General features: G+C 49.3%; 1 protein-coding gene across 5 annotated transcripts in view; it reads left to right on the plus strand.

Annotated features, from left to right (window-relative positions):
• Positions 1-24,128, plus strand: part of SLC45A3 (solute carrier family 45 member 3) — a 79,697-nt gene that overhangs the window by 29,146 nt on the left and 26,423 nt on the right. Inside the window, exon 2 of one of the 5 annotated variants that reach the window (XM_073666955.1) lies at positions 15-134. The exons of the other annotated variants lie outside the window; for them this stretch is intronic. The gene's annotated coding sequence lies outside the window, so the exon portion shown is untranslated. The remainder of the gene's footprint in view (positions 1-14; positions 135-24,128) is intronic. 5 annotated transcript variants of the gene reach the window in all.

Consider the following 24,128-nt stretch of genomic DNA (forward strand, 5'->3'; position numbering starts at 1 on the left):
GTTAGCAACTGCAGAAAAAAAATGGAAGAAAGCATGTTTGCAAAGCATGGAGTGATTCTACACGGCCTCTGAACTACGTATGTTGTAACTTACACGGAAATGTCCTTTGTACCTCTGAGAATAATGGATTACAGGTCTGTTTACAGAGAACAAGTGCACACATAGAGAACAGTAAGATTGCGTGTAACACCAATAACCCCATGATCAAGTACTCTACTGGAAGATTCCTAATAAAACTACAAAATGGGCAGACAACAGCATTTCACTCTAGGGTATTTAGTCCTCTGGTAATGGTCTTCCAAACATGGTTGATTTTCTGCGTGATTACCTGTGTGCTTAGTTATGTGAACTTGTTGTATTGACCAAATCCATGTCACGCAAAGTGTGGGAAAGACGAAGTGCGACTCGAAGGGATGAGGGGAAGGAAGCCCAGACACTAGGGAAAGGGGGAGTGAAGACCACTAGGCAGATCTAATAACATCCTGCCTACCATACCGTCCCTATATTGTGTTACGCACACGCCCGGACTGACTGACGTGAGCGTGGTTAGTGATCCCACTGGACCATGAACCAAGGAGTGCCTGGAGGGGCGTGACTAAGTATCAACTCGGTCCGACCAAGGTCGCACGACGGCTCAGTCAACTCCATGAACCAGGGAAGAACCTAGCAGAGGGACCAGGTGCTACTCCAGGTCAGACCCCGGTCACAGCTGTTGACCCACACCAGGGAATGCAGGAACAGGCAGGTTAGGCTGGCATACTGACAGGTGGGTACTGGCAGGCACGGCTGGTATACAGACAGGCTGGTACTGGCAGGCACGGCTGGTATGCAAACAGGTGGATACTGGCAGGCACCGCTGGTATACAGACTGGTGGATTCTGGCAGGTAGAAACACAGGCAGGATAGGGACCAATACAGACTGGAATATAGGAACAAAGCCGCAGGTGCGGCAGACAAGCAGAGCAGAGCAAAACCCGCAGGTGCAGTAGATAAGCAGAGCAGAGCAAAACCCGCAGGTGCGGTAGACAAGCAGAGCAGAGCAAAACCCGCAGGTGCGGTAGATAAGCAGAGCAGAGCAAAACCCGCAAGTTCGGTAGACAAGCAGAGCTGAGCAAAACCCGCAGGTGCGATAGACAAGCAGAGCAGAGCAAAACCCACAGGTGCGGTAGACAAGCAGAGCAGAGCAAAACCCGCAGGTGTGGTAGATAAGCAGAGCAGAGCAAAACCCGCAAGTGCTATAGACAAGCAGAGCTGAGCAAAATCCGCAGGTGCGATAGACAAGCTGAGCAGAGCTAAACCCGCAGGTGCGGTAGACAAGCTGAGCAGAGCAAAACCCGCAGGTGCGGTAGACAAGCAGAGCAGAGCAAAACCCGCAGGTGCGGTAGACTAGCAGAGCAGAGCAAAACCCGCAGGTGTGGCAGACAAGCAGAGCAGAGCAAAACCCGCAGGTGCGGTAGACAAGCAGAGCAGAGCAAAACCCGCAGGTGCGGTAGACAAGCAGAGCAGAGCAAAACCTGCAGGTGCGGTAGACAAGCAAAGCAGAGCAAAACCCTCAAGTGCGGTAGACAAGCAGAGCAGAGCAAAAACCGCAAGTGCGGTAGACAAGCAGAGCAGAGCAAAACCGCAGGTGCGGCAGACAAGCAGAGCAGATACACACAAGGTACTTACAATGAAGTAGCGAGTGGACACTAAACTCACAAACAGAAGTACAGAGACAACGAGTTGGAGTTAGGTGCAGGTTCAGACACTGCAGGAAAAGGGAAGATACGAACTTAGAGACAAACAAGTAACAGGCTAGGACACTGTTCAGACAGGAACTGAACCAAGAACAAGATACAGGAACGAGCCTGGGAACTCAGCCCCCAGGGTGGCAGAAACAGACTAGAAGTCACAGATACAGGCAACGGGCCTGGGTATACAGCCCCCAGGGTGGCGGAACAGACTAGAAGTCACAGATACAGGTAACAGGCCTGGGTACTCAGTATCCAGTGAAACACAACAATAGGCTGGGGACACATTAGGAGTGCTCACACAGTAACTATAAGAATCAGGCAGTAACCGCGCCGCCGCCCTAAGCAATCAGACAAGAGACATGCACACAGCAGGTACTGGAGCGAAGTGTGCAGCCTGGATTGATAGGTAAGATGGCGGTCTTGCATGGTGGGAGGTGGTAAGCCATGCCAGCACGCCGCCAGGGATGTTACATATTGGTTCCACACCAATCACCTGTCACGGGTGTGTCAGAGGTGACAGACAGTCGCCCTTTAGTGGGTTTCTGGAGATCTCTACGTTTGGCGTTGCAGACAGTTTCTTAGATAAGAGGCTGTCTTTAGGACCGATCGGCTACCTCTCTCTTGCTAATTAGCTCTCTGGCCGGGGTGTATATGTGCCTGGTGTGTCTGGGAGGGAGTCGTCGGCTGTATCCATTTCTGATTGTGAAGCTTAGCAGGAGCAGTACTTCGCCCTCTCTGGAGCTTGAGGCCGTGTGCTTATTTGGAGTTCATCTAAAGCTAAGCCATTTCCCCTGTTTTGTCCTCCCTTGTTGTCTATAGAGTTTAGTGGAGGTTGACTTGTGCTCATCTCCTTCCATACGCCAGGGAGAGTAGGGCGAGGCACGCGTGTTGCGATTGCTGAGGAGGCAATATAGGGACGATAGTTGAGCCAGGGTGATGCTAGACTAGACTAGGAGGTCTCCACTTCCCCCCTTTACCTAGTGTAACGGCTCCCTTTCCCTTTTCCCTCTGTGTTGCATAAAGTCTTCCCCACACCTGGTGTGACATCCCGAACAGGAAACTTAAGCCCTGTATATCCCTAGAGCTAGGCCCTTGATAGGGAGGGTGGAGTGAGCACTGGTCAGTCCCCACTATAAACTAAAGACAACAAAGGAGACAAACAAAGGGGGGAAAACTTAGCTTGAGCAGAAACCAAAGAGATAACACCAAACGTCCTCCAAGAGCACCAGAGAAGAAGCTAGCCGACTGCTATAGCTCCAAGCCTTCACAAGGGAAAATGAGAATATCATCGGCGACTCCCTGAAGCTGACTGAGAGTTTATAAACTGTAACGGGTCTGGGAGGCGGAACCTCTGAGCTACTATACAGGGGGCGGTCCTTGTAAGGGAGCGGGTGGCGACCAGGGAAGACGGGCACGCAGTCACAGCAGGTGACCGGGACAGTCTCTGAGTGAACGGGCTGGAGGTCACGGCAAGTGACCGGGGCAGTCTCTGGATGAACGGGCAGGAGGTCACGGCAAGTGACCGGGGCAGTCTCTGGATGAACGGGCAGGAGGTCACGGCAAGTGACCGGGGCAGTCTCTGGATGAACGGGCAGGAGGTCAACGCAAGTGACCGGGGCAGTCTCTGGATGAACAGGCAGGAGGTCACGGCAAGTGACCGGGGCAGTCTCTGGATGAACGGGCAGGAGGTCACGGCAAGTGACCGGGGCAGTCTCTGGGTAAAGGGTTGGTACGACCTGTGGCGGCTGATGGTAGACTTGAGCTCCCAGGTGAGCAGGCGAGAGTCTCTGGATAAACGGGTGGTCACAGCATGTGACGGCGGAGCCTCCAGGAAGACCAACAGACAGGCGGCAGATGAGCGCTCCCAGGTGAGCGGGCAGAAGTCACTGGACAGGCGGGTGGTCACAGCACGTGACGGCAGAGCCTCCAGGTAGGCTAGCAGACAGGCAGCAGATGAGCGCTCCCAGGTGAGCGGGCAGGAGTCACTGGACAGGCAGGTGGTCACTGCACGTGACGGCGGAGCCTCCAGGTAGGCTAGCAGGCAGGTAGCAGATGTGCGCTCCCAGGTGAGCGGGCAAGCTGGTCCATAGACAGACTGACAGGAGTTGGAAGGCAGACCGTCGGACCTCAGGCAAGCAGGCAGGTAGCTGATGTGCGCTCCTAGGTGAGCGGGCAAGCTGGTCCTTAGACAGACTGACAGGAGTTGTAAGGCAGACCGTCGGACCTCAGGCTAGCAGGCAGGTAGCAGAATATCAGGCAGGAATAAGGCAGCAAGCTGGCAGGAATAAGGCAGCAAGCTGGCAGGTAACTGGCAACGGGACCTGAGGGCTGAAGCAGAGTAGTGAACAGTGCAACAACATTGCTCGGGCACCTCCATTTTGGAGGAGGTGCCTTATATATGGTGAAGTCCTCCGGCCATTGGCCGGGGACTCCTTAGGACGGCGCGCGCGGCCCCTTTAAGAGGGAGGGAGAGCGCGCGCGCGCGCGCCCTAAGCACAGTGGCCGGGAAGGAGCACGCGCTGCCAGCAGAGCGGGAGGAGGACGCCGGGCACGGAGCAGAGAGGTGAGGGGAACAGCGTCCCTGCCTAGCAGAGGGCAGGGACGCCGGCGCTACAGTACCCCCCCCTTTAGGCCCCCCCTTTTTTAGGCCAGACAGAAATTTAGCAAGGATAAGAGGGGCATGGATGTTCTCCCGGGGCTCCCACGTTCTCTCCTCAGGACCAAACCCCTTCCAATCCACTAGAAAAAAGGTCTTTCCTCTTACCCTTTTGGTGGCGAGAATGTTCTCTACCTCAAACTCGTCCTCAGCAGAAACCGGAGCAGGAGGCGTACCTGTAGACTTGGAAAAAGAGTTAAGAACCACAGGTTTGAGGAGAGATACATGGAAGGAGTTAGGGATCCGTAAGTTGGCCGGGAGTTTCAATTTATAGGCCACCGGGTTGATCTGACTGATGACCTCCAGAGGACCGATGAACCGAGGCCCTAACTTGTAAGAAGGTATCTTGAGTCGGACATATTTAGATGAGAGCCAGACTTTATCTCCAGGACGAAATTGTGGAGGATCCAGGCGTTTTTTGTCAGCGTGTCTTTTCATCCGTTCGGACGACTGAAGGAGTGCGGATCGGGTACTCTCCCAAATGGAGGAAAATTTGCTAATGAGAGATTCCGCAGCCGGGTTGTCCACAGAGGTGGAGACAGGAAAAGGAATCCGAGGATGCTGACCGAAGACTACAAAAAACGGGGATTTGGAGGAGGATTCGCTCTCGTGATTGTTATAAGAGAACTCGGCCCATGGTAGGAGATCCACCCAGTCTGAATGATGGGCATTAACGAAGTGCCGGAGGTAACTGGTCAGGTTCTGATTGATCCGCTCCACTTGACCATTGGACTGTGGTTGGTAAGCGGAAGAGAAGTCCAGGGTGACGTCTAGCAGTTTACAAGTGGCTCTCCAGAAGCGTGAGGTGAACTGTACCCCACGATCCGACACGATGTGGAGGGGCAGGCCATGAAGACGAAAGATGTGATGAATAAAGTCTTTAGCTAGCTCGGGTGCAGACGGGAGGCCTGGCAGGGGAACGAAATGAGCCATCTTGGAGAAGCAGTCAGCGACCACCCAAATGACCGTACAACCGGCAGAGACTGGGAGGTCAGTTATAAAGTCCATTGCTATATGCTGCCAGGGGGCATCAGGTACAGAAAGCGGAAGGAGGCAACCGGCTGGCAGATGTCTCGGAACCTTGTTGCGGGCGCAGGACACACAGGCAGAAACAAAGTCTATTACGTCCTTGTGCAGGGTAGGCCACCAGTAGTGCCGGGTAATAAGCTGGAGGGTCTTTTTCTGACCGGCGTGGCCAGCCAGTTTAGACGAGTGACCCCAGTGAAGGATCTTCTCCCGATCAGGTACTGATACGAACGTCTTTCCGGGAGGGAGACGATTTAGACTCACGGGAGCCACCTGCATTACTCTGGCGGGATCGATGATGTGTTTCGGATCTTCCTCGAGATCAGACACTAGAAAGGATCGAGACAAGGCGTCCGCCTTGATGTTTTTGTCAGCCGGGCGAAAATGAAGAACAAAATCAAAGCGAGCAAAAAACAAGGACCACCGGGCTTGGCGCGGGTTAAGTCTCTGGGCATGCTGGAGGTAAGCCAAGTTCTTGTGGTCAGTGTAAATTATTACCGGGTGAAGAGCCCCCTCGAGCAGGTAACGCCACTCCTCCAATGCCAGTTTGATGGCCAATAACTCTCGGTCTCCTATGGAATAATTGCGCTCTGAGGAGGAGAAGAGTTTAGAGAAGAAGCCGCAAGTTACCATCCTCCCGGAAGATGATTTTTGAGTAAGTACCGCTCCGGCTCCAGAGGAGGAGGCGTCAACTTCCAGGAAGAACTGCTTGTTGCCGTCTGGGCGATGCAGCACCGGGGCGGAAGAGAAGGCCTGTTTTAAGGAAAGAAAGGCCTCCTCTGCTTCGGGCGGCCACTCTTTGGGATTAGTACCCTTACGGGTGAGCGCGGAAATTGGGGCAGTCCGGGAAGAGAAGTGTGGTATGAAGAGGCGGTAGTAGTTGGCGAAGCCCAGGAACCGCTGAATGGCCTTCAACCCCTCCGGTCGAGGCCATTTCTCGATGGCAGACAGTTTCTCTGGATCCATTCATAGGCCGGTCTGAGAAATAATGTAGCCCAAAAACGGAAGCGAGGTCTGCTCAAAGAGGCACTTCTCGTATTTAGCGAAGAGGTGATTCTGCCTGAGCCTGAGCAGGACCTGACGAACGTCCCTCCGGTGAGTCTGAAGATCCGGAGAGAAGACCAAGATGTCGTCCAGGTACACCACTACGCAGGAGTAGAGAAGGTCCCGAAAGATGTCATTGACCAACTCTTGAAAGACGGCAGGAGCGTTACAGAGACCAAAGGGCATTATCAGATATTCATAGTGGCCGTCCCAGGTGTTGAATGCCGTCTTCCATTCATCCCCCTGATGGATACGAACCAGGTTGTACGCCCCACGGAGGTCCAGTTTGGTGAAGATTCTAGCCCCCCTCAGATGATCAAATAACTCCGGAATGAGCGGAAGGGGGTACTTATTCTTCACCGTGATCTGGTTAAGGCCTCTATAGTCTATACAGGGACGGAGAGAGCCGTCCTTCTTTTTGACGAAAAAGAAGCCTGCTCCCGCCGGGGAGGTAGATTTCCGGATGAATCCCCTGGCCAGATTCTCCTCAATATATTCGGACATCGACCGGGTCTCAGCAGCGGATAATGGATAAATACGCCCACGGGGAGGAGTAGTACCGGGTAACAGGTCGATAGGGCAGTCGTATGGTCTATGAGGGGGTAGTGTCTCTGCCTCCTTTTTATTAAAGACATCAGCATAAGACCAATAAGGAATCGGAAGTCCAGGTAGATTAGCTGGGGTAGGAGAAGGACGGACGGGATGGACGGGAACCAGACAGGTCTTATGGCAGTCCTGTCCCCAGCGAAGGACTTCTCCGGTCTGCCAGTCAAGCACGGGTGCATGTCTCTGGAGCCAAGGTAAACCTAGCAAGAGGGCGTGAGAGAGTCCAGGCAGAACATGAAAGGAGATACTCTCAGAATGCAGCATTCCCACCTGCAGAGTAATGGATTCGGTGATGAGTTGGATGGGGCGTGGTAAGAGACCCCCATCCACGGCAGCAACAGACAAGGGTACAGCCAGAGGTTTGGTGGGGATGCGGTATTTCTCTACCAGGGACTGTGAAATAAGATTCCCGGCTGCTCCAGAGTCAAGTTGGGCTAGTTCGAGATAACGGTTCTCCCCGCAGACAATTGTGACTGACAGCAGCAGAGATGGAGAGGATTTATTCTTGTCTAGGTGGACCTCTCTGAGCGAACCTAGACACAGGCGTTTCCCGACCTCTCTGGGCAGGCACGGATCCGGTGCTCCTTACTGCCACAGTAGAAGCAGCTCCCATCGGCACGGCGTAAGTCCTGACGGGTTTTGACCATCTTGGTCTGGTCGACCTGCATAGGCTCAGGAGAGTGTACCTGGGGAGAGACGGAGGGAGTGACGGGTTTCTGAAAAGTAGGAGCTAGACGTGGAAACCTCCTCTCACGGATGACCTCTTTGGCACGCTCCTGGAACCGTAGGTCAATCCGGGTGGCAAGAGTTATTAGGTCATCGAGAGTGGTAGGAATGTCCCGACCGGCAAGTTCATCTTTAATACGGCCGGACAGACCCTCCCAGAAGACGGATACCAGAGTGTCGTTATCCCAGGCCAGCTCCGAGGCAAGGGTACGGAACCGTATGGCATATTGGCCCACGGTGAGACTTCCCTGACGGAGGCGTAGCAGTGATGATGCGGAAGAGGTCCTCCGTCCGGGTTTGTCGAAGACTTTCCGGAAAGCCGTGAGAAAGGCAGGCAAGTCGGACACCAGGGGGTCTCCTCTCTCCCATAGAGGATTTAGCCAGGCCAGGGCCTCCCCGGTGAGATGGGACATGATGAAGGCAATTTTGGCCCGGTCGGAGTTAAACTGGTGGGACAGGAGTTCAAAGTGCAGGGTGCACTGATTTATGAAGCCCCGAGCCTGGGCGGAGTCGCCTCCGAAGCGAGGAGGTGCAGAAAGCCGGGGTCCGGGGTAGGATACCATGGTATTAGTGGACAGCGGAGTTGCCGGATTGCGAGTCCTGGCACTGGCGGAGGTTGCTGGTGGAGCAGTCAGAGTGTCCAGGCGAGAATTGACATTCCGCAGGTGACCCAGGATGGACTCCTGTTGGGACCTCTGACGGGACAGTTCATGACACAGGTCCGAGAGCGAGGGAGCTTGGGTGCCACCGGGTTCCATGGCCCGAGCAAACTGTAACGGGTCTGGGAGGCGGAACCTCTGAGCTACTATACAAGGGGGCGGTCCTTGTAAGGGAGCGGGTGGCGACCAGGGAAGACGGGCAGGCAGTCACAGCAGGTGACCGGGACAGTCTCTGAGTGAACGGGCTGGAGGTCACGGCAAGTGACCGGGGCAGTCTCTGGATGAACGGGCAGGAGGTCACGGCAAGTGACCGGGGCAGTCTCTGGATGAACGGGCAGGAGGTCACGGCAAGTGACCGGGGCAGTCTCTGGATGAACGGGCAGGAGGTCACGGCAAGTGACCGGGGCAGTCTCTGGATGAACAGGCAGGAGGTCACGGCAAGTGACCGGGGCAGTCTCTGGATGAACGGGCAGGAGGTCACGGCAAGTGACCGGGGCAGTCACTGGGTAAAGGGTTGGTACGACCTGTGGCGGCTGATGGTAGACGTGAGCTCCCAGGTGAGCAGGCGAGAGTCTCTGGATAAACGGGTGGTCACAGCATGTGACGGCGGAGCCTCCAGGAAGACCAACAGACAGGCGGCAGATGAGCGCTCCCAGGTGAGCGGGCAGAAGTCACTGGACAGGCGGGTGGTCACAGCACGTGACGGCAGAGCCTCCAGGTAGGCTAGCAGACAGGCAGCAGATGAGCGCTCCCAGGTGAGCGGGCAGGAGTCACTGGACAGGCAGGTGGTCACTGCACGTGACGGCGGAGCCTCCAGGTAGGCTAGCAGGCAGGTAGCAGATGTGCGCTCCCAGGTGAGCAGGCAAGCTGGTCCATAGACAGACTGACAGGAGTTGGAACGCAGACCGTCGGACCTCAGGCAAGCAGGCAGGTAGCTGATGTGCGCTCCTAGGTGAGCGGGCAAGCTGGTCCTTAGACAGACTGACAGGAGTTGTAAGGCAGACCGTCGGACCTCAGGCTAGCAGGCAGGTAGCAGAATATCAGGCAGGAATAAGGCAGCAAGCTGGCAGGAATCTGGCAGGTAACTGGCAACGGGACCTGAGGGCTGAAGCAGAGTAGTGAACAGTGCAACAACATTGCTCGGGCACCTCCATTTTGGAGGAGGTGCCTTATATATGGTGAAGTCCTCCGGCCATTGGCCGGGGACTCCTTAGGACGGCGCGCGCGGCCCCTTTAAGAGGGAGGGAGAGCGCGCGCGCGCCCTAAGCACAGTGGCCGGGAAGGAGCGCGCGCTGCCAGCAGAGCGGGAGGAGGACGCCGGGCACGGAGCAGAGAGGTGAGGGGAACAGCGTCCCTGCCTAGCAGAGGGCAGGGACGCCGGCGCTACATAAACACCCAGACCAGGGTGTGTCAATCAGAGCAGGAGGGAGCTTGCAGCTGGGTCCAAAAGTGAGAAGGATTAAGAAGGCATCTGCAATGCCAAACGCAGTGACCTTCTGCAGCCAAATGCAGAGCGACTGTCTGTTACATCTGACACACCCGTGACAATCCACCAATGAAAGCATAACTAAATGTTTGCACTAGTTGTAATACTTGAAAGATAAATATTGATGAAGATATGAAATGTCACATTATGCAAAGAAACCACCCAAACACCAACTGATTCTTATTAAAGCGATCCTGTCAGCAGGATTTTGCTAAGTAAGCTACAGGCAGTGTCATGTTGGGGTTGCTGCACTGATTAATATGATACCTGAGGTGAAGAAATACATCTTGTGGTTCTTGTGTAATCAGTGTTTGCAGTTTTGAGTTAATGATATGCCCATGCTTCGGGGCAGGACTATAGGCAGGGTCTTTCCTTGGTGGTCTAGGCCAGATCACCAAGATAAGACCTGCCCACAGGCCGCCCCTGTCTCTCTGTCTGTCTGTCTCTATGATGCGGAACCTACTTGTGCTTCGGGGCGGCCTGTGGGCAGGTCTTATCTTGGTGATCTGGCCTAGACCACCAAGGAAAGACCCTGCCCACAGTCCCGCCTCGGAGCATGGGCGTATCATTAACTCAAAACTGCAAACCTTTGAAAAGAAATCTGTCACCAGGTTTTTGCTACGTTATCTGAGAACAGCGTGGTGTAGGGGCAGGGACCCTGACCCCAAAGATATATCACTTATTGGGCTGCTTGTTGCAATTTTGATAAAATAACTTTTATCTGCTGTAGATCTACCAGTTCTCTGAATGCTGAGCTTTGTATAACCCCACCTACATTACTGTTTGGCAGCTTTCTGTGTACACTGTGCATAGGCAGAAAGCAACCAATCAGTGATGGGTACTGGGGTTATTCAGAGCTCATGAGTATGGAGGACTACATGGCAGCAGGTTTCCTAGACCTCTAGTGATAATCTCCTGCCACTGAAACAGCGATTTTATCTAAACTACAGCATGTAGCCCAGTAAGTGTCACATTTATGGAATCAGGGTTTCTGCCCCTCCATCAATCTGCTCTCAGATTAGGTACCAAAAACCTGGTGATACATTCCCTTTAAGTGGAACACAGAGTTAAAAGCATTCGGCACTGCTCACTAAGGCATTTGGCAAACAAAAATAGGGGGGGGGGGGCAGAAGAAACATGTCTGAACGAAAAACAGCCGTTGCCCGGTTTTCCGTTTTTTATCATTTCATATACATCTACCCTCTTTCTTGGATATGCATTTTTTTAAATAAATTAATATTTTTTAATAGATTGGTGAGAGGTGTATTTTTACTACTATGCTGGATATCCCATTTAAGCCACCTAGCCACCATATGTGGATATTCCCTTTAAGCCACCTAGTTTTGGTACAAACCACTATACCTTCTGACTTTAAGAAGGTATCATTTATCTGAGGGGTTCTGGTGTGTGCATTAGGCAAAAATGAGCAATTCCTAATCTGTTGATTGAAAGTCTTTACTTTTCTCAAGATGTTTACGATTTGCTCTGTTTCTTGGGAAAATTAGTCTAATATTGAGCATTTTACACATTCTGTAAACCTATGAAGACATTAGGGAGTATTTATTGAATAGTGACACAGTTGCCCTTACCATCAGGTCACAGCTTCTACCTGAAAAAGGGCCTCGTAAAAACAATAGGGCAGCTGTTCTACTCTTTTTTTCTTTGTACTGGTTTTTGATACATCTCCTACATAAATCAGGGTGGGTTTTCACACAGCACTAAAAATAAATCCTTATTGTTAGAGTTCTGGATTTGAATGTATTATTTGGATTTTTTTACATCTTTTATTGTTTTGATGCATAGCAAGATCGCCCATCTTGGGGCTTGGTCTACTGATATACAGTTGCAATCTATGAATGCACAAATATCAGCGATCAGCAGATGTTCTACCATGTTTCCTGATTGTTACAGTAAATGTGTGGCAACAGTCACTGATTGTTATCTCTGTTATCTTTGAGACTTATCTTATTGATGCACACTCACAAGTCACTGAGTAGCTCTAGTCTCTTTTATATATACATATATATATATATATATTTTTTTATTTTTTTATTTTTACTCAATAAGAAGTTGTGCTTTCTAATAATAGATTATTTTCTGAACCACTTTTATACATGGGCATCAGTCATTAAGTTTTTTTGTTTTGTTTTTTTTCCACCTAGTGTGAACCCATTAGATTGTCATCACAGTCTAAAACATTAAAAACTTATTCTATCACATACTGTATGTATAAGCTAAATTGTTCACACATTTTTATAGGCCATTGATTCAATGGGATCCATAAGGATCTAGTGTAACATTGATTAAGAGACCTATGTGTCAATGATCCTGTCAATAGTGTGAACTGGTGTCAACTGTTACAAGCAGATCTATGGTATCCCTGTTTTTCTACCTTGTTTCTGGGTATGAATGCAAAGAAGACTGCACTATTCTGCCCATTGGTAGCATTGGAAATCTGCCAGAGTGGCATTTATCATTAGAAAAATCTCATTTAAAGCACCACTGCTGCATTTTTTATTATTGCAGTGCTGGAGTGGTGCTTCTAATCTAAGGTTCCTGCACATACTCTTATACTTACCAGACTCAGTCTTCAGCTCTTCCTGGCGCTGCTCCAGTCCCGTGCCGCCGTCTTTTGACTGCAACTTCTGACTGACCATAAGTCAGAAGTAACTGTCACAAGCTCTCAATGCAAGTCTATGAGGGCCTGAATGAGGCTCTCATAGTTTTGCATTGTAAAGTGACCTCTGGCTCGCTCCAGCAAACACTGGAGTGATCCGGCAGGTCAAAAAACTGCTAGAGACTGACCGCACCGTTGCGGAATAAAGATGAAGACAGCAACAGGTAAGTATAAGACTAAGTGCAGGGACCTTCGATTAGAAGCACCACTCCAGTGCTGCAAAAAATAAATGCTGGATTGGTGCTTTAATTTAAGATAAACCTATTAGAAACTCGTACCACCATCCAAACTATTTATATGATGGTGTAGTCAATTAAAAGTGACCCAGTCATTCCCAAAGTGCTTCTGTGGCAGCATGAACTAACATTCTGAAGTTTAGTATACATTAGTCTGGAAGTGCATTGGGCCAGGAAAATGCACTTCCAGCTTCTTAGCCTCATGCTGTATTACTTGCCTAGCGCCATTTTTCTCTGGTTGATTGCCAGGTCGTTGGCTGTGTACCAAACGACCTGTTAATCAACCAAAGGCAGGGAATTCAGGATGAGGATGAAGTGCTGGAAGTCACGGCCCAATACACTCATGGATATTTGCATACTGAACTTCAAAAGGCAATTTCTCCCTGCTGCAGGAGTTTCACTTTGGGGTCATAAGGAAATCAACTGGCTTATCTTTTATAGGGAATCTGTCAGTAGGGTCAACCCTCCTAAGTCATCTATATGGGCATGTAGGTCATAGAAAGTTGAATAAAATGATACCTTGATATCTGAAACCCGATGTCTTATTCCAGAGAAATCCTTTTTTTTTTTTCATAATATGTAAATGAGCTGTTAAGATCTATGGGCTGGACACAGATCTCAGTGAGAAATCAGGGCTTATTTTAAATGAAAGGGGGAGTTACTAGTGTGAGGCGTGTAACTCAGAAGAGCAAACTGTCAGCCATTATATGTCTCACACTGGAAACACCCCTTTCATTTAAAATAAGCTCTGGAGGCAAATTGTCAGGAAGATCTATACCTGGCCCTTAGATCTTAACAGCTCATTTCCATATTTAAAAAAGTGGCTTATTCTGGAATAAAAAAAAATTGGATTGTAAATATCAAGGTGTCAACTTTCTATGACCTATATGCCCATATAGATGGCTTAGGTGGGTTGATTCTACTGACAGATTCCCTTTAAACATTCATATAAATGCTTTGGGGGAGTAGACATTTCTGACAGGTTCCCTTTAATGTAAAAGTTCCAGCAAGTTTTTTATAAAATAAACAGAACAGAAAAACATAGGGGAAAGCAGCAGTTTAAATAAAGTGTTTAATTAACTAACTACATATTGTAATAAGAATATCTCTATGCAGAGTTGTTTCTTAATAACAATCTGCCGTATATTACAAACTTCCATTGCCCATTCAGGAATTTCTGGTCCATCCGGTTTCTCTAGATTTTACGTCCTTAGTAATGCTGCTCCCAATCTCATATAACACTGTTCTACATATTTTCAAAAGTTGTCAGGTTCAGTTATGAAATGAGCCATTTTTTAATAATTTTGACTTCCTGAGTTCAAATCTGACAATGAAAATTTTTATGAATCCCAATATATGGCTCAAAATAATATGACCCCCCCAGGAAAAAGCTAAATGCGAAACGCGCTTCAGGGTTTCACACTAGTGTCATTCAGGTCTCTTTTATTTACTTTTTGATCTTCTTTATGTGCCTGTTACTCTGTTGTGTTAATATTCTTCATTCTTTCATGTGTATGTTTTGGCATTTAACATGGCTTATTTTTGTCTTATTTACTATTTATGGCCACTAGGTCTTTTGGTTGTACTGCTTTTTCTATCCTAAACTGAGCCTTTTACTGTGATTTATTTATTCATACATGGTATTTTTTAGGTTTACAGTATTATTGTAGGATGCTTTATGGATATTATATCCTTTAAGATCCAATCTATTCCTATAGGTCTCCCTGAATGACATAGTAACTCTGCATATATTCTCTTTTTAATATATTTGTATTGTGTTTTTTTTGTAAATCAATAAAGGTATAAACTTTTTATTGGGCGTTCACTTCTTTTTTCTATAGGTTTTAATGCAATTTTTTAGTTGGCTCTTGTCTTTGATATCAAAGAGTTTTCTTTTTACTGCTACATATAATTAATACATAAAAGTTTCAGTACTTTGAAACATTTTTATTTTTGCAAATATAATGATGCAGAATATTTTGTCCTGCCAATTTACTGATATTTATTTAGAAGAAACTTATCAACAATTCAAACAAGTAAAACATGTCTAAACACTATTGTGAATTATAAACAGTGTAGGGATTTGTACTTACTGAGCCACGTTGGAGGTAGGCACGGGTTCACACAGTGATGCAGTCCACGGGTTCAAACAAACTGGTGGTTTATTTAGTGTCCATACACCAGTGAGGAAACAAAAAGGAATAAAAAAATAAAGCTCAAAATAACAAGTCCATGCAGCACGGCCACAGCCTTTTAAACAAGGTGCTTTTCTCTGCCTCCTGCAGAGTCTAAGAAGCACCTGCAAGGTCTGCTCACCTTGCCCAACAAACACAGACAGACAGAGACAGGCACAGCTGTCTTAAATCAGCCTTCCAAGACCTGGACTGGAGGTAAGTGAGCAGCTGTTCCCCCCCAGCTCTTTCACCTGCTCGTAAAACCCGGCCCTGTAATACGGGCCCATTAAATTCCTCTCAGCACTATGTGTGCTGGAGCCTGCTTCTCCGGGTCCTACATCACCAAAGCTTGACACTTCGGGGACACATACCTCCCATCCACGACCTGTCCGGCAGCCACCTTACATACCCCCCCCTCTTCCCAGAGCCGGGGGGCTTGGCACCTTCTGTCACCATACAATAAACCCTTGACAAGGCATCAGCATTCCCATGTTGTTTCCCAGGCCTATGCTCTACCTGGAAACTAAAATCTTGTAGAGCCAGGAACCACTTAGTCACTCTGGCATTGTTTCCCTTCTTTTCTCGCATCCTCAGGGGGGCATGGTCTAACACTAACCTGAACCTTCTACCTAACAGATAATACCTCAGAGTGTCTAACGCCCACTTAATGGCCAAACATTCTTTTTCTACAATGGAGTAATTCTTCTCACAAGTGGAGAGCTTCCAACTGAGGTATATTGCAGGGTGTTCTTCTCCGTTAATCTCCTGGGACAAGACTGCTCCCAGCGCGACATCCGATGCATCCGTCTGGACCACAAACTCCTTGGAGAAGTTGGGCGCCACCAAGACTGGTTGTTTACAGAGGACCAGTTTCAATTCCTGGAAGGCCGCTTCTGCTTCCGGGGACCACTTGCCCATAGCTGACTTCGTCCCTTTCAGAAGATCCGTCAGCGGGGCTGCTATCAGAGAAAAGTTAGGGACAAATCTTCGATAGTAGCCCACAATGCCTAGAAACGCCCTGACCTGCTTCTTCGAGAGTGGCTGTGGCCAGTTCAAGATTGCCTCAACCTTATTTATTTGTGGTTTTATTTCCCCTCTACCAACCACGTACCCTAGGTACTTGGCTTCCTCCATCCCCATGGCACATTTCTTCGGGTTGATAGTAAGGCCCGCCTTCCTTAGGGCATCAAGTATGGCTTGAACTTTGTCCAGATGACTTTCCCAGTCCTGGCTAAATATGACAATGTCATCTAGGTAGGCCGCTGCATACTTTTTGTGGGGTGCTGGAAGGTGGCCGGAGCTCCCTGCAACCCAAACGGCATCCTAATGTATTGATAACATCCGTCTGGCGTCGAGAAGGCTGTCTTCTCCTTGGCCTCTTTGGACAGGGGAATTTGCCAATATCCTTTGGTGAGGTCCAGAGTGGTGATGTACCGAGCGGGTCCTAGCCTTTCGATAATCTCATCTACCCTAGGCATTGGGTAGGCGTTGAACGTCGAGACCTTGTTCAGCTTCCTATAGTCATTGCAAAACCACCATTCCCCATCTGGTTTCGGCACTAAGACTATAGGACTGTATCATCCACTTTTGGACTCTTCAATGACTCCCAGGTTAAGCATCCGCCTCACTTCTTTTGAGATCACCTCTCTGCGGGCTTCGGGGATCTGGTATGGTTTTAGATTGACGCGAACATGAGGCTCTGTGAGAACCTCATGCTCTATGACCTGAGTGAGTCCTGGCAACTCCGAAAACAGGTCTTTATTTCGCTGTAGCAACTCTTTGCACTGTTGCTTTTGGGCACGTGACAGTGACTCTGCCACCTTGACATCTTTCACATCGGCCTCAGCCTCTGCCACTAAACAGGGAGCTTCCACGGGCTCTCTATCTTGCCATGGCTTAATCAAGTTAACATGGTAAATTTGGTAGGGCTTCCTCTTCCCTGGTTGGTGGATTTTATAGTAGACTTCCCCCACTTTCTCTACCACCTCATAAGGGCCCTGCCACTTGGCCATGAACTTGCCCTCCACTGTGGGCACTAGAACAAGCACTCGATCTCCTGGGTTGAACGATCTCACCCTGGCAACCTATTATACACTCTGGACTGTGCCTCTTGTGCCTTGAGGAGGTGCTCCCTCACAATGGGCATCACATGGGAAATCCTCTCTTGCATCTGGGCAACGTGCTCCACCATTCTCCTATAAGGAGTGGTCTCAGCTTCCCAGGACTCTTTCACCACATCCTGGAGTCCTCGAGGGTGTCGTCCATAGAGTAGTTCAAACGGGGAGAAACCTGTAGAAGCTTGGGGAACTTCCCTGATGGTGAACAACAGATAGGGAAGCAGACAGTCCGAGTCTCGGCCATCCTTTTCCACTGCTTTCCTCAATATTGCTTTCAAGGTTTTGTTAAACCTCTCGACCAGTCCATCCGTCTGGGGATGGTACACGGAGGCTCTCAGTTGTGCAATCTGCAATGTCTTGCACAATTCCCTCATGACCTTCGACATAAATGGAGTTCCTTGGTCTGTTAGGATCTGCTTAGGCAACCCCGTTCTTGAAAACATGTGGACTAACTCCCAGGCTATACACCTGGCGGAGGAGTTTCGTAGTGGTACGGCCTCCGGATACCGTGTAGCATAATCTAATACCACCAGGATATACTGATGCCCTCGGGCGGACTTGACCAGAGGCCCCACTAGATCCATTGCTATGCGTTCAAATGGAACCTCGATGACTGGTAGGGGCACTAGGAGACTGCGGAAGTGTGCCACTGGGAAGGTTATCTGGCATGTGGGGCAGGAACGACAATAACTCTTTATTTCTCTATAGAAACCTGGCCAGTAGAATCTTTAGAGGATCCGTTCTTGAGTCTTGTCTGCACCAAGGTGACCACCCAACACATGAGAATGAGCCATGTTTAACACCCTGCGTCTATAGGGCCCTGGCACCAGCAACTGTTCTATTACCTCACTCCTTGGCTTGGTTACTCTGTACTGCAAATCCCCATTCACAGCAAAATGAGGGAACCGAGTGTCAGACCCCGGGTTCCTGAGGCACCCCATTTAACACAGTAACATTTTCAAAGGCCCCTTTCAGAGTTAAATCCCTGAGTTGGGCAGTTCCAAAGTTTCCCTCGGACACCTCCAGCTCAGGGATATTAGCCTCAGGGGATGTTGCCTCATACTCATCGCCCACAAACACACACATGGGAAACTCATCTACCATGTTCTGCGGGTAAGTTTCCTTAGGGGCGATATGGCTGTCATCCGAGCAACCAGGTGTCCCTGCTTTCCCCCACATTTCCTAGAATAATGCAAAGTCACGTCCAATTATTATGGGATGCAATATGTCCTTAACGACCGCCACTTCATGAGATGTGGTGCCACATTCCGTGTTTACATCCACCTGAGCCACAGGATAGTTCTTAGCGTCCCCATGGATACACCGGACACCCACCACCTTCCCAGGAACCAGCCGATGAGGGAGTGTGGCCCTTATTAGGGTCACCAAACTTCCTGAGTCCAATAGTCCAGAGACTTATACCCCGTTTACTGACACTGAGCATGCCTGAGGGCCCTCGCCATGTTGAGGAACCGCGCTGCAGACGGGGTAGGCAAAATAAGAGCAACGCCGGCCCATTTTGCAACCCATTGGCTCAGAGTTTATGGGACACTGGGCGGCAATATGGCCAGGGGTATGACATCTCTAACACACTATATTATGGGGTGCGACCTTGGGCAGCAACTCAGACCCCTCCCAAACTCTAGGATGCTCCCCAGGTGTGGCGCTAGCTCCCTTCTTTTGGGTGTCCGCCGCCTTTTGGGAACCCCATTATTGAGAGGCTACGACCCCTTGTTTTCCCAACGGACTCTCAACCGCCTGGTATCTTTCCACCAACCCCACCAAGTCATCGGCATTATGGGGATCTCCCTGGGCAACCCAGGATTTCACCGACTTCGGGAGAGAGTGTATAAACCTGTCTATAACGACCTTCTCCACCATCTGTGCTGGGGAGGAAGATTCAGGTTGCAACCACTTTTGGACCAGGTGTAGGAGGTCGAATATCTGGGATCGGGGAGGTTTGTCACTGCAATATGCCCAGTGGTGCACCCGTTGCGCCCTGACAGTCAGAGTCACTCCCAAGCGCGCCAAAATCTCAGTTTTCAACTTAGCGTACTCTTAACGTCCTGCAAGGCCAAGTCATAATAGGCCTTCTGCGGCTCGCCTGTCAAATATGGCGCCAGTACCTTCGCCCACTGCTCTGGAGGCAATTTCTCCCGCTCTGCCACCCTCTCAAAGACCGTCAGGAACGCCTCAACGTCATCACCCGGGGTCATCTTTTGTAATTCTCTTCTTACCGTCTTCCTGACATGTGAGTCATCACCTGGATCTGAGGATGTGGCGGTCGTCCTGCCACGGATCTGCTCTGCCAATATCTCCATTTGTCTTTGCTGCTGTTGGATCTGCTGCATCAGAAGTTTATTTGTTCCCTGCTGCTGCTCCCGTTGCTGCTGCTGTATGTTCTGCTGGCTCTGCAGGTACTGCTGCTGGAACTGCGCCTGCTGTTGCTGGTGCTGCGCTTGTTGCGCCTGCTCTGCCTGCAACAGATGTTTAAGCAGGTCCTCCATTTTTTTCCGGCGACACTTGTTGGCTTATGGCCGACTTCACCCAGGACATATACGTCTTCTTGTAGCAATCACACTGCCTCTTGGGATCTGTGCCCGTGCTTCTAGCACCAATTGTAGGGATTTGTACTCACTGAGCCACGTTGGAGGCAGGCACGGGTTCACACAGTGATGCAGTCCACGGGTTCAAACAAACTGGTGGTTTATTTAGTGTCCATGTTACTGTAAAAGTCAGAAGGCCGGTAAAACCTAGCATTTACGGTCAATCTGGACATTTACCGAGGCCGTCGGTAAAAGCTCAAAATGAAAAGTAAAATTGGACTTTTACCGGTGAAGTCTTGGTAAATCTTAACATTTCTCAACAGCGTTGGTAAAAGTCAGATGTATTCCATATAAACGAGCGATTTTGGACTTTTACCTGGGCGAATTGGTAAATTTTTACATTTACCAGCATGTGTTGGTAAAAGTAACTACCAGCATGTGTTGGTAAAAGTAATTTTGAGTCACAGAATTCTGACTCTTACACCCTTCTCAGCTACATTTACCAAGAAGCCGTGGTAAATGTGCACATTTACCAACTGCGCTTGGTTAAAGTCAGATGTTCCATCTTCACACCTGATATTTCTGACTTTTACCACGCTCGACGGTAAATGTTAACATTTACCAAGACTTCACAGGTAAAAGTCCAATTTAACTTTTCATTTTGAGCTTTTACCGACGGCCTCGGTAAATGTCCAGATTGACCGGTAAATCCTAGGTTTTACCGGCCTTCTGACTTTTACAGTAACATCCATACACCAGTGAGGAAAGAAAAGTAACAGCCTTTTCCTGGTACAAAAAGGAATAACAGAATAAAGCTCAAAATAACAAGTCCATGCAGCACGGCCACAGCCGTTTAAACAAAGTGCCTTTCTCTGCCTCCTGCAGAGTCTAAGCAGCACGTGCAAGGTCTGCTCACCTTGCCCAACAAAAAACAGACAGACAGAGACAGCTGTCTTAAATCAGCCTTCCAAGACCTGGACTGGAGGTAAGTGAGCAGCTGTTCCCCCCCAGCTCTTTCAGCTGCTTGTAAAACCCGACCCTGTAATCCTGGCCCATTAAATTCCTCTCAGCACTATGTGTGCTGGAGCCTGCTTCTCCGGGTCCTACATCACCAAAGCTTGGCACTTCGGGGACACATACCTCCCGTCCACGACCTGTCCGGCAGCCACCTTACAACAGTTACAGAAATTGTCTGCAAAACTTGGTCCTCATTCAGTGACAACTCTTTTTTGCTTGTCTCTTGTACTCCTGCTTTGGATCATCTCTTACAATTGTCCAACAATAATCTGCAAGCATAGGCGGATTATAATGAGGGCAATCTGGGCTACCGCCCGGGGCCTCATTACAATGTTTTGTACACCGCCACCATGCCGCTGATGCGGCACACATACCCCAGCAACTTCACGCAGGGGCAGCAGACTGGGCTGAGGAAGCCATTGGCCGCTCCTCCATCAGCTCCTTGGCCGCTCCCCCAGCAGTTCCTTGGCCGCTCCCCCAGCAGCTCCTTGGCCGCTCCGCCAGCAGCTCCTTGGCTGCTCCCCCAGCAGCTGCTTGGCCGCTCCCCCAGCAGATAGCAGACACGGCCCTATGCGCGGCAGTGTCTGCTGAAATGACGTCACTCAGTGTGCGCCTGGCCTGCACTGCTGCTTGCTTACTACTGGAGAGGACCTGTACCGGAGACATGCCAGGGGATGGAGACCGGAGACATGCCAGGGGATGGAGACCGGAGACAAGCTGGGGGATGGTGAGTGCCTGCTTCCCAATGTACCCCCTGTGTGTCTGTGTGCATGTATGATTGTGTTTATGTATGTGTGATATGGCTGTTTATATGTATTTTTCTGCATATCTTCAAATATGTTTAGGCCTGTATGTGTCTTTGTATATGTCTGTATATGTGTCTGTGTGTACATTTCTGCTACCCGTATATGTGCAAGTCTGCTTGTATATACATGACTACGTGTTTGACTGCATGTGCATGATTTTGTGTGCGCGTGCCTGCTTGTGTCTGCCTGCATGTGTGACTGCGTGTGTGTATTGTACCCTGGCAACTATGTGCGACCCCATACTGTACCCCGGGAGCTCCGTGCGTACCCATACTGTAGCCGGCCCCGTACCATAGCCCGGGAGCTCCGTGCCGCCCCCATACTGTAGCCCGGGAGCTCTGTGCCACCCCGTACTGTAGCCCGGGAGCTCCTTGCCGCCCCATACTGTAGCCCGGGAGTTCCGAGCCGCCCCCGTACTGTAGCCCGGGAGCTCTGTGCCGCCCCGTACTGTAGCCCGGAAGCTCCTTGCCACCCTGTACTGTAGCCCGGGAGCTCCTTGCCGCCCTGTACTGTAGCCCGGGAGCTCTGTGCCACCCCATACTGTAGCCCGGAAGCTCTGTGCCGCCCCATACTGTAGCCCGGGAGCTCCGAGCCACCCCGTACTGTAGCCCGGGAGCTCCGTGCCGCCTCGTACTGTAGCCCGGGAGCTCCGTGCCACCCCGTACTGTAGCCCGGGAGCTCCTTGCCGCCCCGTACTGTAGCCCGGGAGTTCCGTACTGCCACGTACTGGGGCTTTGTACTGTATCTAGGGAGCCATGTGGGGCTCCGTACCGTATCTAGGGAGCTATGTGGGGCTTCGTACCGTATCTAGGGAGCTATGTGGGGCTTCGTACCGTATCTAGGGAGCTATGTGGGACTTCTTACCGTATCTGGGGAGCTATGTGGGACTTTGTATTGTGCAGAATTTATTTCAGCCTATTAGTGCGGCTTCCACAACAGTCATGGTCTCTCATGTGGCCCCTTGGGAAAATTTATATCCCACTCCTGCTCTATTTTGTTTAGTGCTATGTTATGCACACAAGGGAAAAATTTGCGCGCATCTTTCTATCTTTTTCCATCTACAGATATGCATCAAAGCACCTGTGTGTTGCTCACATGATCTATCACATGATTTATCAAAGGGGATCATGTGACATGTCACGTGATACATCAGGTATCGGGGGGGGGGGGCACGCCTTCTAAACTGCCCAGGGCCTAGCTACTCTTAATCCACCCCTGTCAAGCATTGATGGATTCCATGTTCCTTGATATCTTTTCTCCTTAGCCTCAATATCTTGGAGAAATCTTTCACCGTCCTCGTCACTCACTACTCCGCAGTTTGGTGGAAAAAAAATCTAGATGCGAATATAAGAAATAAATCTTTAAGGACGTGTTACAGCCAAGTTCCTTACAAGTTATGAGGAGATTTCCACCAACTCTTCATAGTTATCTGCTCTTCAGTTTCCCAAAAAATTAGTTACCACTAATGTGAATGCTCTTGGCCAGATCCAAATCTCTAACAAGATCTATCAGTTCACTTTGTGTTATAAGGTGTGGTTCAGTTCAGGTTGTTGACAGAAAGTCTGAGTCATGAGATGAAGATGCTTCATGACACCAAGCGCCCTCTTCTTCCTCACTTGACTCAACTGAAAATGTTTCTGGTGCTTTTGGAACTGGCAGTTCTTCTGTATGTGGTAATGGTCGTATTGCAGATGAAATGTTTGGATAATGAAAAGTCCACGTCTTCTTCCTTGAAACTCCTTTCCTAATTAGAGGCTCTATGCAAAAATAGCAAATGGTAGAGTGATCAGTTGGCTCTCTCCAGATCATTGGGACAACAAAAGACATAGATTGCCTCTTCCCATACAATCACTGGGTAAAATGTGTTGCATATCTATTGCAGCATATGTGTGGAGCCCAACTCTTGTCCTGATCTCCTATTCTGCAGCCAAAATACAGGTTGTAGGCTTTCCTTATGATGGTAGTCAACTTTTGCCTTTGTGACACAAAAGTGACTTCTCCGCACATGTAGCAAAAAAAAAACGCTTTGTTATTTCAAAAATGAGGCCAATCTGAAAAAACATATAGAAACATGTCAATATGCTAAGAAACTAAGCTAAGAAATCCTAAAACTGTATGCCTTACACAGAGAGCATTTATAAAAGTAGGTGATGCAACTGTAATTAGGATTCATTTATAGGAGCTAAGTTGGCGTTTTTTGATTGGGTAACCCTAAGATGATAGAATACTGAAGGCTCAATAGACTAAATAAATGATGTAACAGACTTGCTACTAACAATGCAATAATAATGATGAAATAATAAAGATGCAATTTTTTTTATAAGCCTGCATGAAAGGTGTCATAAGTAATTACAACCTCCTACGGACTTTGAAAATTAGGGCCAATCAGCAAATTTTAGCATCAAATTCGTTTTCAGCACCAAAAAATTAGTTGAGTTCAATTGTTTTAGTCTCTGAACCAATTTGACTGTAGAACAGTAAGACTACATTAGTCATCTTCTTTGGCAAGTGATGAAGATGATCAGTGATTACCGATCAGTGATTACTGTGACGTGTAGAAGAGAATGATTCAACGATTTAACTGATTTGCTATTTAACCAATTCTCTTATGTTTACTGA

This window comes from Phyllobates terribilis, unplaced genomic scaffold (assembly GCF_046119375.1).
Source record: "Phyllobates terribilis strain yellow unplaced genomic scaffold, ASM4611937v1 Scaffold_2__4_contigs__length_985480577, whole genome shotgun sequence".
In the NCBI taxonomy this organism is placed as follows: Eukaryota; Metazoa; Chordata; class Amphibia; order Anura; family Dendrobatidae; genus Phyllobates; species Phyllobates terribilis.